Genomic DNA, 16,976 nt, shown 5'->3' with positions numbered 1-16,976 from the left:
TTTTTATATAGCGCAGACTTTACCCGAAGGCGTCAGAGCGCTTCACATTAGGAACAGAAATGAAACATAATGAGAAACATTACAAAAGAGCAGATTACTAAAACATATGTTACTTACATAAGGTAATAGTGACAATTGTGAGCAAACAAAATACTTGAGGTAGTAAAAATTGTGAGCAACCAAAAATACATGAGGTAGTAAAGGTAATAGTGACAATTGTGAGCAAACAAAATACTTGAGGTAGTAAAAATTGTGAACAACCAAAAATACATGAGGTAGTCAAAAGTGCACAAGAGGAAAAGTGACAAGTGTGCAGTTATAAGAGAAAACAGAGTATAATTTGAGGTATAATACTGCAATAAGTGCTGGCACAAGAACAGGCGTTACATAGGCAAGGTGGCCCTTGTGCAAGTATCAAAGGTAAAAACATGTGAGAGGTAGCAACCGTGTGTTACATGGGCAAAGTGTAGTGTGCATGTTACAAAAGGGCGCCGAACACAAGTACATGGAGAATACTGCAAAAAGGCAGACACTCCCACCACAGGAAAACACTGGGAAGGCACTTCCATGGTCATGGAAAGTAGAAAATATCAGTAGTGGGGAGTCTTCCTCCAAATAGCAGGAGGACGTGAATTACTTTTGGAGGTGTCTCTGGAGGAGGAGAACTTTGAGGTCCCTTTTGAAGGCCTGGGAGGAGGCGGTGGTCCGGAGCTCAGGCGGAAACGAGTTCCAGATTCTCACTGCGTTGCCTGAAAAGGATTGGGCCATTGTTCTTTCCTTCTTGAAAGTGGGAGGTTCAAGCAGTAGATTCTCGGCATTGCGTGAAGGTCTAGAGCCTCCAGAGAGTTTCAGTTTATTCGCCAGGTAGCGGGGAGAGGAGGAGTGCAAGGCTTTGTGGGTGATACAAGCGGTCTTGTAGATAGCTCTAGCCTCGAAGGGAAGCCAGCGGAGGGTGGATAACATCGGTGTGATGTGATCGCTTCTTTTGGCCCCATAGATGAAACGAGCTGCTGAATGGAAGACAGACTTAAGTGGAGACAGGTGAGATTTGGGGAGGCCAGTAAGAAGAGAATTGCAGTAGTCTAGTCTGGAGAGGACCAGCGATTGCACCAGGGTTATAAGGTCCTGCTCCGGGAAGAAGCGACGGATTCCCTAAAGAAGGCGCAGTTGGTAGCAAGCAGATTTTGCAATAGAATTGATGTGGGGAGTTAGATTGAGTTTTTTGTCTAGAATGACACCAAGAGATTTTGCGCTGTCAACAATGATGGGTTTGTTGTTTAGTAGATTCATCTGATCCATCCATGATTGAACCGGGGGAGGAGAGAGTGAGGAGGAGAAGAGGAGGAATTCAGTTTTGGAGGGATTCAGAATCAATTGATGAGATGACATCCAGTTTTGAATGGAGTCAAGAGTAGATCTTAGGATGGAGAGATCATGAGTGGAGGCAACCTTGAGGTAGAGTTGAGTGTCATCAGCATAGAGATGATAGTGAATCCCGGATTTGCTTAGGAGGTTTCCCAGTTGTTCTAAGTAGAGATTGAACAGTGTGGGTGCAAGTATAGAGCCTTGGGGAACACCTTGACCCACCGCCACAGGAGAAGAAAGACTGTTCGCTATTTTGATCATTTGAGATCTGTCAGAGAGGAAGGATGCAAACCATTTAAGCACAGTGCCCTCCATGCCCATTCTCTGTTGAAGAATATTGAGGAGGGTGTTGTGATTAACAGTGTCGAAGGCTGCGGAGAGGTCAAGGAGAATTAGCAGACAGGACCCCCCTGAGTCGAGTATCCCCAGCGCATCATCAACCACTTGCAGTTGGGCTGTTTCAGTGCTGCAGTTTTGGATGAAGCCGGACTGACAATTGTCAAGAAGATCATTGTCCTTGATATGACGAGAGAGTTGTTTGGCTACACATCTTTCCGTGATCTTTGCAAGAAAGGGAAGGTTAGTGATGGGGCAGAAGTTGTTGAGGTCATTCGCATCAGCAGTGGGCTTTTTCAGCAGAGGGGTAACCTGCCCAGTTTTGAAGGAGACAGGAAGGGAGCCTTGCCAGAGGGAGAGGTTGATCAGAGTGGTCCAATAGGAGAGGGAATGGGTATAGAAGTCAAAGGCAATGGCACTGGGGATAGGGTCAAGAGAATGGTTGGAGGGCTTTGTTTCGCGTATGCACTTGAGAAGGGCATCTTCAGATATGGGGTCAAAGCTCTGCCAAATGGCTAAGGATTTGCGCTCCTCTGGAGGTGTAGGAGGAGCAACCTGATCCACAAGTGATTTCACCTTTCCATCGAAGAAAGTAGCGAAATCCGCTGCTCTCTTTGTAGAATCCTCCACCTTGGAGGTTGGGGGAGAGCAGCTCGGAGTCTTGATGAGATCGAATAGTTTTTTGGGTCTATTTTTGGCGGAATCAAGGAGGGTTTTGAAGTGCGTCGCTTTCTCAAGGAAGATGTGCTTGTGGTATTTGGATCTTGCTGTGCGAAGCAAGGCTAAATTGTCAGTGGAAGGCAATTGCCTCCATTGCTTCTCCAGGAATCTTAGCTGCTTCCTTTCCTCATAAAGGGATTTGTTGAACCAAGGTGCTGAGGGAGTGGGCCTTATCCTTTTGCTTTTAAGTGGAGCGACGTTATTAATTTCAGCTGCAAGAACTGTGAGGCATTGGGAGGTGAGATCGTCAACAGCTATGTTCGGGTCTAGCCTTGGAAGTGAAAGCAAAGCTGATTCACAGAGGGGACCGACATCAATGTTTTTGGCATCACGGGTATGCCCAGACGTGGGTCCCTTGCTCACTTTGCCACTGGATTCAAGTTAGCCTGGCTGATGACGGCTGATTAGCCAGAAACCGGTCCTCGGAAGCTTGTTTCTGGTCCAGGGAAGACATGGCTTGGCAATTCGGGCTGGACTGTTACCATGAGACACAGGGTCAGACTGATTTGTATATGGCCATGTCTTAACTGGGGTGGCGGAGTGCTGAATCTTAAAATGTCAAGCTGTGTGCACAAACTATTGGAAGATTCCCAGGGGTAGCACTTGCTACCCATGACTTGCTTCTTTGTACTCCTGGCACTGTCCTTGCCACCTCTCCTCAGAAGGAGCAAAGGCAGGATCAGGAATTCCCATATACAAAATGGTCCTGTTTACGTTTTTATTTTAATGTCATTAATCAATCAATCAATCAGGGAAATGTAAGCGCACTACTAACCTGTGAGGGTCTCAAGGTGCTTGGGGGTGGGAAGGGTCAGCCTTAATGTCAAAATCTGAATCTCTATCAGCTGATCTGTAAGTACACCAAGGTCAAGAGGGGGGCGATCCACCTGGCCTTCGTGGATCTCAGCTCCGCTTTTGATAGCGGTAACTGCTCCAAGCTGTGGTCGATTAAGGTCCAGATCAGAATAGAGCCCGCATGAATCCATTTTTTGCATGATTTCCAGAAGGACCTCTCCGCTTCTGTCAGATAAGGGCTTAATGGTGAATGCACACAGCACTTTAAATTGAACTGTGGGGTTCACCAGGGCTGTATTTTAACACCATTCCTATTTATTTGTTATATTAATGAATTAGAATGAGTATTGACCCCCCTCATTTGGACCCCCCCTCATTTCAATTAGACTCTGGCCTCAACTGGCATTCGCTCATAACCCATAATGTGACAGCTAGTGGCACACCCACATAAAATCAGTCTTTGACATTTTCAAGGCAAAGCACACCCCAATAGCCAGCTATGGATGTGGTATCTGGGGATAGGGGCCCGTCGCCCCAATTCAAATCGCTGAAAACAAATTTCTCAGGGGCTATTAGGGGTTCTCCAAAGCACACCCTTCAAAATTGTGCATGAAAGCAGCTTTTGGGCTATATTATTGATCAGCTACGACGTTGCTCCCTGAAGCTCTGGCTCTCAGTTTGGACAAAAGAAGCGTTAAGTCTTACTAGACTGATCACGACAGATTGCGTGAATATGGACAACTCTGCCTTGATTGTATGGCTGTCCTATAACTCCTCTGACATAAAATCTCTAGGAGACCCGAAATTTATACCAATCCAAGCAGTATAGCTAAACCCGATCATAAATGGGTCAATGATGCGTTCAGAGACAAGATGGCAGCAGACCCCGCGGTCATAGCATTACACAATACTCAGTGTGCCATGTGATACTGGTGAAAACTGTCAGTGGACTGGTCACTGGAGCCATACCCTACTTAAATTTGCTCCTGCCACCAGCGGTCTATTGACATGTTTTAGGCTTAATATATTCCTGCGACTCTTGCCGTCTAATCACTGCTGTTTTAAGGACTCCATGATGCCCCTGTGTAAATGTGATAATGTCTCAGTTAACAACACTTTACACATTGTCATGATTTGCCCAAAATACAAGCATTTGCGATTTAAATGAATACGCCCACTCTTAAAGCCTATGAATTTCATTCAAATTAGACCTGCATTATTGTTTTAAATACACCTACAGTATGTTTCTTTTCTCTCATGCTACTTTTCTGCGGTTCTAAAGCAATCAAAATGTTAACATGTGTTGATGCTGATTTTATTGTTTTCTTTTGTACTGTGTCTGACTATTATGTTCTTTCTTTGTAATCGAAAAAAGAATAATGATTGATTGATTGACTCTTCTACTCCTGCACAGCTGATGACAGCAGGTGAAGATGACATAGAGGGTCTACATAACACACAATTAAAGATGGGTAACTCTGAATAAAGGGGATGTTTTTCACCTTGGGGTTCTGAGTGACATCACAGGCAACTCAGGTTTTTTTTTCATTGTCTATTTGATGTCACTCAGAACGCCTCGGTGAATGTCATCTCTGTTATATACAGTCTATAAATATATTAATTTTATAATCATCATCATTATTATTTATTATTATTACAATAAGAATAAAACTAAGAATTGAATTAAAAACAGGAATACAAATTTGAATAATCATATGGTCTTTTTATCTAGAGTTATAGCTGAAATTCTGCCATTGAAAGATCTTCACCTTAATAGCAACTGATTGAGTCACAAACATTCTGTGACTCTAGCAGTTTCCTCAGCGCACAGAAGGCAGGCGGTGTCACGAGTGTTGGCGCCCATTCTTTTCTTATAATCCATCAACCATAAACCACTGCCTTGCGCCTCCAAAAATGGACTATCCATATCTCTTATCGCTGTTTACTGTTGCTCTGATAGTAGATGTACCTTTCCAAGTGGTCATTTGCCAGCAACTCACTGCACCAAGAAGGAAGTGGCTGAAAGAAGAGGTCATTGACCACCAGTTCATCTGGCACTAAACGCAGGGACGACAGACAGAAGCTGTGAATCATCGAGTTAGGTGGTGCGATGCCATCACTCGCTGTCATCAAGGACACAGTTTCTTATCCTGGACTTTTTTGTCTTACTGCCTATTGCATTCTGAGCTTTGTAGTCTTGGTTTGCTTCGATTGAACTCATCGAATGATCACAGCTGATAGCAATGATTGGTAGATTAGAAGTCTAGGGCTGGAAGCTGTGCCTGTGATGACCTGGAGTGAGATGGACGCTGAGACGTTTTTAAGACATGGGCAAAGTTTGAAAATGCCTAGGGCACCCAACTTCCAATAGGCACCCTTGTGAAGGTGAACTATCTCTCTATTGGACCTCTGTCTATTCTACTTTTCTCTCGCTAAACCTCTCTCCCTAAGCCTACCTCTACCCCTGACTCAGCCTCTCCATCCAGTGTCGTCATCAAGAGTTTGGGATTCTAGTCAAGACATATGTCAACTGTTGGGACCCTATTCATTTTGTTTGGCATCACGGAAGGCGTAAATTGTCATGTAATGGGTAGTAAAGTTCAAATGTGTTGCATTCATTATCCCCTAAAACATGTCTTGCCTGGGGCCCCCAAAGTCCTTAAGATGACACTGGAGGTGGTGACCTTAAAGTGAGCCAAATCTTGTCGCGACCACAACTCTGATACCACAACCGCAGCACGTGTTCTTGCTATCTCCGTTCACGGTCAGAGTTTGATGCTGTATCAGTTATGATGAGCTGATAACAACAATCCTTCGCTTTTGTGGCTAATCTGTAACTTTGATCTGATCTTGTGCAAGGGACTTGCGTCGCGAATGTACCTGATAAGAATGTTCGCAGAACAAACACATTTAACCTCCTTATGGATTCCTGAGGAGAAGAGAATGACAGATTGTCTTTATACAGCATGTACCAACACTACCGTATAAAGACAGAGGTCCTCAAATTGTACATGTTGGCTCCGATTCACAAAGGTAAACTCACACTTTTGAGTAAGTTTACTACTTTTTGGTATTCACAAGAAGAAATTTAGACCAAAAGTCCAACTTTACTGGTAGGAACTTACCTTTCTGAATACCGAAAAGTAGTAAAGGTAAACTTATGATGTAAGTTTACCTTTGTGAATACCGTAAGTAGTATACTTGCACAAAAGTGTTAGTTTACCTTTGCGAGTTGGGCCTGTTCTTTTTAAGCATTTACTCATAACTATCTATGGACTGTGTATAAGTAACAGAGCGATTAAAATGGCGTTTAGCTTATTGGTCAAAGTACAAATCAACCCCCCACTGATTTAGTGTATGATTTATTCACCTTTTTTGTTTCCTGTACCATCAAGATGTCACCCAAAAGCGAATTCAGAATGTTTCATTTTAGTATAAAACCAAAACAGTTTGTGGGTGACAGTTTGCAAAACCCAACGCAAGGTTTAGCACTAGAATTGACAGCTTCATACACCGGGGCGAAGTTAGTTAGTGAGGTTTGGGGAGAGTCCATTTCAAATTTCCCAACTAAAAAAGCAGTGGGCTGCAGGGTGAAGGGGTGAGATGACTGATGTTCAGGTGAACAACCTGTACAACGAAACTTTTACAACGCACTATCATTACAACGCAGGCATTACAACGCAAACCATTACAACGCATTGCGCTGGGGGGCGCTCTAGGATAGGGAATAAGTTTAATTTTCTATCCAACACCTTTCCTAGTGTCCACGGGGACTGGAGTTGGAATAGGAAATTAAACTTTTCACTATCCAGCACCCCAAAGCGCTATGCATTGTAAAGGTTTGCGATGTAAAAACCGCGTTGTAAAGGCATGCGTGGTAAAAGTATGCGTTGTAACGTCATACATCCGATGTTCAGGGTGGAGTGTTCCCATGAGGAGAAGGGTCAGTACTGATTTGTATTAGGTTGGACTCTGGTGCTGACTTAAGGGCAGATTTACAAGCCCCATGCGCCACATTTACAGTGTTGTTGCATCACTTCTGTGATGCAGCGGCGGCGTAAACCATGTGCCATGTTGCGCCCTATTTACAACGTGACGCATCTAGGGAGATGAGTCACGTTGTAAAGCCCAGCGCCACATGAAACCTGCGTTTGGTTTCATGTGGGCGTTCCCGCGCAGGATGGGCGTTCCATCGCAGGGTGGGCGTTCCATCGCAGGAACGCCTTGTAAAAGTGACGCAGTGAAATCTACAAGATTTCACTGAGTCACTTTTACATCCATGCTGCGTCAAAACCCTGCCCCTGCTTGAAGCAGGCGTAAGGAGTGACGCAGCATGTTAGGCGTAGGGCGCCCCTAAACAATGCTGGAGCCGCGTCGTGCCTTTGACACGACTCCAGCAATGCACCGCCGTTACGCCACAGGATGCGGCGCGCATCGCCCTATCCCTGTGCCACGATGCGCCTCATTGTAAATGTGACTTATTTGAGGTGGTGCAGGGAGGGAATTGCGTGTCGCATCTGTTCTGGCGTATCCCTACTGATTTGCAGAGATCGCTAGAACTCATAAATCTGCCCCTTAGAGGTTAGTGGACAGGTACTCTATTGCAATGACAACAGACTGCCCTGCCGGTCAAACTAAAGGTCCGCCCCTTTGACTTTGAGTTGGGCAGAATGCAAGATTTACGCTGACAGAGTCAAAGTTACTCCATCATTGTAAAACTTCCTCCAAAGGACCAACGGAATAGGGGCCATCGGAGATAAGGCATCAGACTGCCTGCCCTATTTAGAGTGCTTTAAGTTCCAGGTTTCAAGTTTATTGTTTGAGTTTGTTGAAAAAGGCACATTAGCAGAACCGAAAAAATATACTAAAAACATTAAAGTAATGCCAAAAACGTTATCATGATATTAGTGTCACATCTAAATATTTAGTTAATTAATTTAGTTAAAACATATATAAAAACTTTCTTTGTTCACCTAGTCAGCCGATATAAACCACTTTAGATAAAAAAAATAAAAGCATATTCTTCACCACAACGCATAAATAGTCTGAATTATCTACTCTCAGTAGATAATTATCTACTCTCAGAACTTGTTAGCAATTTAAGAATTTCTGAAAATGTGCAAGACCACTAGTACGTGTTGAATATAGATAAGAGAAACAACCAAAAAGAATAAAATACAAAAAGACTTATCATCACACTCTCGACCCCATCTTCACCTCCAGCAATCATGTCTCCTTCAGCCACACTACGGATCTCTTCTGGACTGACCACAGCTGCGTTCACTTCACCTACAACAAGCCAAAACCCACCAACCACCTCCAACCAACTCTGCAAAGAAACTGGAACAAAATCACCACCGACCAGATCTCCTAATCACTCCTTCTAAACACCCCAGCCCACTCTTCTAACCCAGACCAAGCCGCCGCCAACTTCACCCTATGGTTATCCAACACCGCCAACACCTTAGCACCACTGAAACAACGTCAAAGCAAACCTGGCAACAAGAAGGCCTCATGGTTCAACGATGATCTTAAGAAGTCCAAGAAACTCTGCCGCTCCCTTGAAAAGGCCTGGAAAAAAGACCCAACCACTAGCACCAAGGACGCCTTCAAAAACGCCACCCGCACTCACCACCAACTAATCCGAAAGGCCAAGAAAACAGCATTCAAGGATCGACTTGACAACAACGCCCACAACAGCAAGGAACTTTTCAACATCGTCAAGGAATTTTCCAATCCCTCGGCCAACTCCAACGACATCACCCCCTCTCAAGCCCTCTGCGACTCCCTAGCCTCATTCTTCCACAACAAGATTGCAGACATCCACAACAGCTTCGACAACCAACCCGGAGACCAACCCACCCAACCTTATGCTGAACACTCTTCCCCCGTGAACACCCTTAACGACTGGAACCCAATCTCCACTGAGGACACCATCCGCCTGATGAACTCCATCCACTCAGGATCCCCCACAGACCCATGTCCTCACCACATCTTCAACAAAGCAGACTCCGTCATAGCACCGCACCTCCGAGACGTCATCAATTGCTCCTTCAACTCCGCCACCTTCCCGGAAAACTGGAAACACGCTGAACTCACCGCCCTTCTGAAAAAACCCACAGCGGACCCCACCGAACTCAAAAATTACCGCCCCATTTCGCTCCTTCCATTCCCGGCCAAAGTAATCGAGAAAGCTGTCAACAACCAACTCGCCGCTTTCCTCGAAGCCAACAAATCCCTCGACTCCTCACAATCTGGCTTCCGAGCAAAACACAGCACTGAGACCGCCCTCATCGCAGCAACAGACGACATTCGAACTCTACTGGACAATGGAGACACAGTCGCCCTCATCCTCCTCGACCTCTCTGCAGCCTTCGACACAGTCTGCCACAGCACCCTTTTACAACGCCTCAGTAACATCGGAATACAAGGAAAAGCACTTGAATGGATCACCTCGTTCCTCACCGGAAGAACCCAGAGAGTCCGCCTTCCACCATTCAAGTCCGAGGCCACTGAAGTCATCTGTGGCGTACCACAAGGATCCTCACTCAGCCCCACCCTCTTCAACGTATACATGAGCCCCCTCGCGGCCATCGCCCGCCAACACAACCTCAACATCATCTCTTACGCGGATGACACTCAACTAATCCTTTCTCTCACCAATGACCCCAGCACCGCCAAAACTAACCTACATGAAGGAATGAAAGAAGTTGCCGAATGGATGAAACACAGCCGTCTGAAACTGAACTCAGATAAAACAGAAGTCCTCATCTTAGGTACATCCCCCTCTGCATGGGATGACTCTTGGTGGCCGGAAGCCCTTGGAAAAGCACCCATCCCGACAGACCACGCACGGAACCTAGGCGTCATCCTGGATTCTTCACTCTCAATGAATAGACAAGTCAGCGTCGTATCCTCATCCTGCTTCAACATTCTTCGCATGCTCAAAAAAACATTTCGCTGGATCCCCACCGAAACCAGGAAAACTGTCACCCATGCTCTGGTCACGAGCCGACTGGACTACGGAAACACCCTCTACGCAGGTACCACCGCTAAACTCCAGGAGAAACTCCAACGAATCCAAAACGCCTCAGCCAGGATCATATTAGACATCCCACGCAACGAACACATCTCTGGTCACCTGAAAGACCTCCACTGGCTACCCGTTAATAAGAGAATCACTTTCCGACTGCTAACCCACGCACACAAATCACTCTACGACATCGGACCAGAATGTCTCAACTCACGACTGTCCTTCTACACCCCCTCCCGCCAACTACCTTCTTCCAGCCAAGCCCTCGCCACTGTACCTCGCATCAACAAGACCACCATGGGAGGCAGATCCTTCTCATACCTGGCTGCTAGAACATGGAACTCACTCCCCACTTACCTTCGCCTTACCCAGAACCACCTAGCATTCAGAAAGCAACTTAAAACATGGATATTTGACAAGTAATCCTCCTCCCCTTCCTAAGCGCCTTGAGACCCTCTGGGTATGTAGTGCGCTATATAAATTCTTTGACTTGACTTGACTTGACATATTCTTTTAGCAGCTGCAGTTCATATTCAAAACAAGTATGGAATACAGCATTCTTGTAAATTCCTTATCATTACCTGAAAAGTTCCTCTTTAGTCACCAAGCACAATGCAAAATGCAAACATATAGTTCCACATTTTTAAAGTGCAAACTCATCACCCTAAAGGGTATCCAGGCACCAGGGGCCATCGGGAGATTAAGTGAGCTATCGCCCAGAGTCACATGATACTGAGCTGAGCTGCTGCCTGCAATCAAGCCGTGACCCTCCCCGCTCTGACCACTGCGCCACACCTCTATCTTCATAATAAAGTGACAATGCGCACAGGTTACTTCAGGGACTGCAAACCAGTTCAAGCATGTAAAATCCTTTCATAATATAACGTGCTGCATGTTTATTTAGCAGCAATTTAATTTACTAATGCACTGCATAAAACCTCCAACAATCAGCCCAGGCTATACATTACTACTCCCAAAAATGTACTTAACATAATCTAATATTACTACATGCCATTATAGTTGTAATTCTAAATCAGGACCGGAGGATTCAGATTATGCTTTATCCTTTCTCCGCTTTATTTAACATTTCAAACACAGCAGCAAGTAATAAAAAATGTTTTTTTCCATAAACACAGAAAACTACAACTCCCTACACCCAGGGAGGCCAGTCAGTCCATAGTCCTTCCACCATGTTTAGTACTCCAGGTACTAAGTCCCCTGCTTGTCCTTCCTCGTCCTCTTTCTACGCTGCTTGGTCGGCCAGTTAAGTGCTCTACTACTTTCTTGTTTCATTTTATTGCCTTTAGTAGTTTTTCATGTCTTTTGAATTATAACTAGAACCAGAGAGTGTAAAATTTCTTATTCTAGGCTAGCGCTTTGCGTTTCAGGTTCCCCGCTACCCTCCTGCTGTTGCGGTGCTCAAATCAGACCGCTAGAGGGACTGGGCCCTCTCGTTGCTCTCGCGGCATCGCTCCTCATTCAGGAGTCACACGGCGTGAGCAACGAGCCAGAGTATGTCCCTGACTGCCTCACCGTGACACCCGATCGGGCTGTATTTCCTGCTGTTTCCTACATTGAACGCCCCGGCAGGGGTCAGTCCCAAGCGTTTCTACGCGCTTTCAGGACACGCTCGGTGGAGCGTTGTATAGGCAGTAATCCCGCTGCTTTCTGTTCTCGCGCTGCCGCGCCTACCAAACCTCACGCATCTCGCGGAACGCACAACGGGAGGCAGAAGGCCCGGTCAGTTTCTGCTGAGGGTCGTGCGCGTTCGGGGTGTGTGCTACCCCCATTGTAATCCTCTGGTTTACCCACAAATTACGCAGCAAACCAGCCTGCCTCATATTGGAGGGGTTTTAAGCCCCCTATTGACTACACTCCGAGTGGGGTTTTTCTGCTGTGAGTAGTTAGTTACAGGCATTGTTGTTGATTATGGCAGGCCACTCTGAATATTATGATGAGGAGTCACAGGGTTATTTGCCATGGGACGATGAGTTTTTCGAGGCAGTGGATACCTCCATTTATAGGGTGGTCAATGAGGTGGTTGGTCCAATGGAGCAGCGCCTGTCAGAGAAAATAGTCCAGGAATGCGCTAAGCTTGCGGCGGCGCGGACGGACCCTCCGGGGGAGTCTGGCCAACAGTCTGGGGAGAACCCTCCGCCATCTAAAAAACAGCACCCGGAGGTGGTGGATGTGGAGGCTTTTGCGCGCCTTAAGTCTGCTTTTATTGCTTCAGGGGCTTCCTCTGTCCCCCCTCCCCTACCGACGGATGCCCAACATGAGCCCCTGGACCCCCCTTCCCCTGCAACTGATGATGATGGCACACAGGGGGATGGCAACGACGAGGCGGGGTCTTCACGGCCTTGGCTCTCTTCGGCGACTCAGTCAACCTCCGACGCTACCGCACAGGAGGATGCTGACATGCTCAACCCCGACAAGATCATGCACCCTCGTTTGGCGGCTTGGGTTCCTGGTGATAAGGTGGCCAGATTTGTGGTTAATAGGTTACGGAAACCCTTGGAGAAGTAAGCTCGAGGATGTCTGCGGACTGAGTGCCCCAGGCCTTTGTTATAGAATAAGATTGCCTGTACCCCAGAGCTAGATCCGAAGATGGCCACATTTATGGCAAAGTTCACGAAGGATCCCAGGAAAGGTATTGATAGATCCTGGCGATCCTGTCAGGATAAGTTGCTTGATGTCATTGGGCCCATGACGAAAATTCTCGACATGGCAGAGGAGGCGAAAGTTTCAGGGACTCCCATTTCGCCAGAGGTGCTCTATAATTGGGCCCAGCGGGCTATTATTTTTATGGGCAACGCAAATTGTGCTTTGTCCACAGAGCATAGGAGATCTCTTTTGATTAAGCTGGACCCAAAATTGGGAGATCTGGCCTCCTTGTAGGCAGGGGCCGTGGAGCAGGGAGGCCTTTTACAGCCCCCTTTATAAAGGAATTGGGGAAGTTCGTTGCAACTTTCACTTCCCTGGACAAGGCCCAATCCAGTATAAAAAAGGTCTTTAACCAGCGGGTTTTCCGTGGGGCCGGGCGAGGCATGGCCCGCTCTCCTGGCCGCGGATCGCAGCAACCCTCAGGCAGGGGCCAAGGCTCTGGCCGCGGACAATATAATACGTCCGCAACCTACAACAACTTCTACCCCACACGTGGACAACGATTCTGAGGACGTGGAGGATTCAGAGCCAACTCTGGCAGCAGTTCCAACAGTAAGTCTCCTACAAGCGACTCCTGTGCATATTGGGAGGCGTTTAGCGGCATTTCGAGGTGCTTATGAGGACATAACTTCAGATACATGGGTTCTCCAAACCGTTCAAGGTTTTCATAAAGAGTTCCACGGGGACCCTCGACAGGAGATTCTCCCTCGTCCGCTTTCCTTCAGCGCCCAAGATTCTCAGTTTATCGACGAAGAGGGTTTTCTTGGTGGACAAGGCCGACGGTGGCGGATGTCCTATTATCAATTTCAAGGATTTCAACGGCTGGTTGGTGTATCATCATTTCAAAACGGAGGGGAGACACCTCCTCCACGACATTCTCCTACCAGCCGATTGGATGGTGCTCCTCGACTTGAAGGACGCCTATCTGGTTGTGCCTATCCATCCACTGCATCGTCGATTTTTGCAGTTCTGCAGGAAGGACTTGGTGTTCGAATTCACAGCTCCTCCGTTCGGTCTGTCCTCAGCACCGTGGTGTTTCACCAAGGTGCTGCATCCAGCGGTGTAGATCCTACGAGCTCAGGGTATCCGTATGATCGTGTATTTGGACGATCTGTTGCTCATGGTGCAATGTCCTTGGGTTCTTGCCTCTCAACTCCAGTCTGTTACATGGTCTGGGGTTTGTGATCAACAGGGCCAATCGGTCTTGCATCCTTCTCAGTCGATAACTTTCCTTGGGTTCGTGATAGACTCTGTCCAAGCGACCCTGAGTCTTCCCTCTCGGAAAATGGCAAAGATTCATCACAAATTGCGCCAAACGCTTTTGAAGTCCCATATTTCTCTACACCATCTGGCCCATGTGGTGGGCCTGCTCTCCTCTTCAATTCAAGCGATCTTCCCGGGCCCTCTTCATTACCGGGCACTCCAGTGCCTCAAAGCTTTTCATCTGTGAAGAGGGAGTTCGTATGATCACATGGGTCCCCTTCCAGGAGAGGCCAGAGAGGAAATTACACGGTGGTTGTCTCATATGGAGGCCTGGAACGGGCGGGCGATTTTCGGCTCGATTCCAGATCTGATCATAGAGTCCGACGCCAGTCGTTCGGGCTGGGGCGCACGATGCAGAGATTTTTCCACCAGTGGAGTGTGGTCTGCAGACGAGCAGAGTCTCCACATTAACTGTCTAGAACTCTTAGCGGGTTCCTTCGCGGTCCGTTGCTGGACCAAGGACAGGGTGCAATCCTGTGTCCTTCTGAAAATGGACAACGTTTCCGCTGTCCGGTACGTCAATCGTTTGTGAGGCTCCCGCTCGTGGGCTCTAGCGAACCTGGCGAAAGACTTCTGGACTTTTTGTCTAGATCACCACATTTCAGTCGGGTACGCGTTCCCCCCTTTTCCGATGATCACAAGGGCGGCGGCCCAGATCTGTCGGCAAGGGGCAGAGGTGGTTATGGTGACACCTTGGTGAAGGTCTCAAGTTTGGTTTCTGACTCTTCTGGAACTTTCTTGGGATTTTCCAATCCTACTCCCCCAGTGTCCTCATCTTCTTCTAAATCCGGAGGGGATGTGTCACCATCTGACCGCGCAGAGTCAGCTCCACCTCATGGTGTGGCGGCTTTTCGGCGGCGCTGGTCGCTGCCAGGCCTTTTGGAACCAGCTGCGTCTCTCTTGTCCAAGGCTTGGGCGGACAGCACCACAAAGCGTTATAGGTCAACTTGGACACGATGGCTTCATTGGTGTGTTCGAAGGGATTTGGATCTTGTGGTCGCGGATGTTGTTCACATCCGGAATATTCTGTCGGAATTGGCTTCTGATGGCTTGGCATACCGCTCTATTAATGCGGTTCAGTCATCAATTTCTGCGGGTCATTCCCCGCTCGATGGGAAGCCAGTTGGGGAGCATCCTTTGGTCTGTAGACTCTTACGTGGTATCCGGTTGTCGTTACCTCCGGAACCTCGGTATTCGGCCCTGTGGGATGTCAACTTGGTTTTAAACCTCTTTTTATCTTGGCAGCCGAATAGATACCTTTCTTTGAAAGAATTATCCGCGAAATTGGCTATGCTTCTATGTTTTATCTCCTGCAGGAGAGTTTCAGATGTCCGAGCGTTAGACATTTCAGCAAGGACCTTCTCGCCAGAGGGCGTAGTTTTTACGATTGGACGCCAAACTAAGTTGCACACTGGATACTCCAAAGTTATGTGTGGTGGAATGTCTTAAAGCCTATGAGGACTTGACCCTAGAATTTCGTCCTCCGGGCGAAATCCAATTTTTGGTAGCACTCAAGAAACCGCACAAAGCGGTGTCTTCACCTACAATTGCGAGAAGAGTGCGTTGGGTCATGAATGAAGCGGGCATTGATACAAAACAGTTTGGTGCTCATTCTACTAGAGGAGCCATGGCCTCTGAGGCATTTGTGTTGGGAGCGCCCCTAGAGGATTTGATGTGGGCAGCAGATTGGTCTTCGGATTCCACTTTTAAATGGTTTTATTTTAAACCGGTGGTGAATGTGGCTCAGTTGGTGGTGAGCAAGCTTTAAACTAGCATAATCTGAAGCCTTCGGTCCTGACATAGAATTGTAATTTTCCAAGCAGGGTGACGGTAAGTTCCAATTCTATTAAGGACACGGAGGCGAAGATTATCCCAGCGGAGCACGATGGTGCAAACCCACCCGTATTGCAGTAAGTAACCTCCTTTTGGGTTCTTTTTCAGGGTTAAATCGTACCTTGGTAAGTAAGCATCTTTGCTGTTTTTGCTACTGTTTGATTGAGATGGTTTATCGTAGCTTGGAGCTGAGATCATTGTCGTAACTACTGGACAAGTCCTTTATGTTTCGTCATTTCCTGATCATATCTTGTTCTTTCTAGGAAATGATGGTTCCAAACTATGAAGCATGCCACAACTTGTTGTGTGTGAGGGCAGTTTTGAACAAAGTTTTTGTGCTCTCTTCGCTACTACATATTATTTACGTAAAATAATTCTTGCGACTGGTCTTTGCCTTACCTCCTTTTGTGCTTTCTAGCGTGATTGAGGAGGATGAGGTAGGGCGGCATCCTTCTCCCCCTGCTCTTTGTTGGTTATTTTACTTAGTAGATAAGATTTTGCTAGCAATCTTATGTGGGCCTGGGAACTGGACCACATTGACTCATCATCAGTGAGGACTTCAGCCTATATAAAAGCCATGTACGTACACAAAGCACATAGACAGCAGCATAACAAAGGCCGCTGGGAGGCATCAGGGGTCCCCTCAGCACAGTACCATGGCCTGAGAGATCCTAAGTGAAACTGGAGGGGGGCGCTCTAGGTACTTTGCAGGGGGGCGTTCTCAAGTTGTGTTACTCCACTACACATACTTGCCTCTGTTTCAACGCAGAGGATACTACATACTGTTTATTTATGACGTTAAGCACCCGAAGCAATGAATTGTGCCAATCAGCAATTTTTAGGTCTGACTACTTACAGCTGTACCTGCCTGTTGCCAGCAGTTGAGCGTAAAATGAAGCCGCCCCAGGGAATGAGAAGGCAGTCCCCAGAGTCGCCCATACCTCACAGATATGAATTGGGCTTGGGC

The 16,976-nt window shown here is 47.0% G+C and overlaps 1 protein-coding gene across 1 annotated transcript in view; it reads right to left on the bottom strand.

Annotated features, from left to right (window-relative positions):
* PLB1 (phospholipase B1) overlaps nt 1–16,976 on the bottom strand; it is a 604,804-nt gene that overhangs the window by 451,656 nt on the left and 136,172 nt on the right. The window lies entirely within an intron of this gene.

The sequence above is a fragment of the Lissotriton vulgaris genome, chromosome 6 (assembly GCF_964263255.1).
Source record: "Lissotriton vulgaris chromosome 6, aLisVul1.2, whole genome shotgun sequence".
Taxonomy (NCBI): domain Eukaryota; kingdom Metazoa; phylum Chordata; class Amphibia; order Caudata; family Salamandridae; genus Lissotriton; species Lissotriton vulgaris.
The sequence above is the reverse complement of the archived record's forward strand: the minus strand, read 5'-3'. Positions and strand labels throughout refer to the sequence as shown.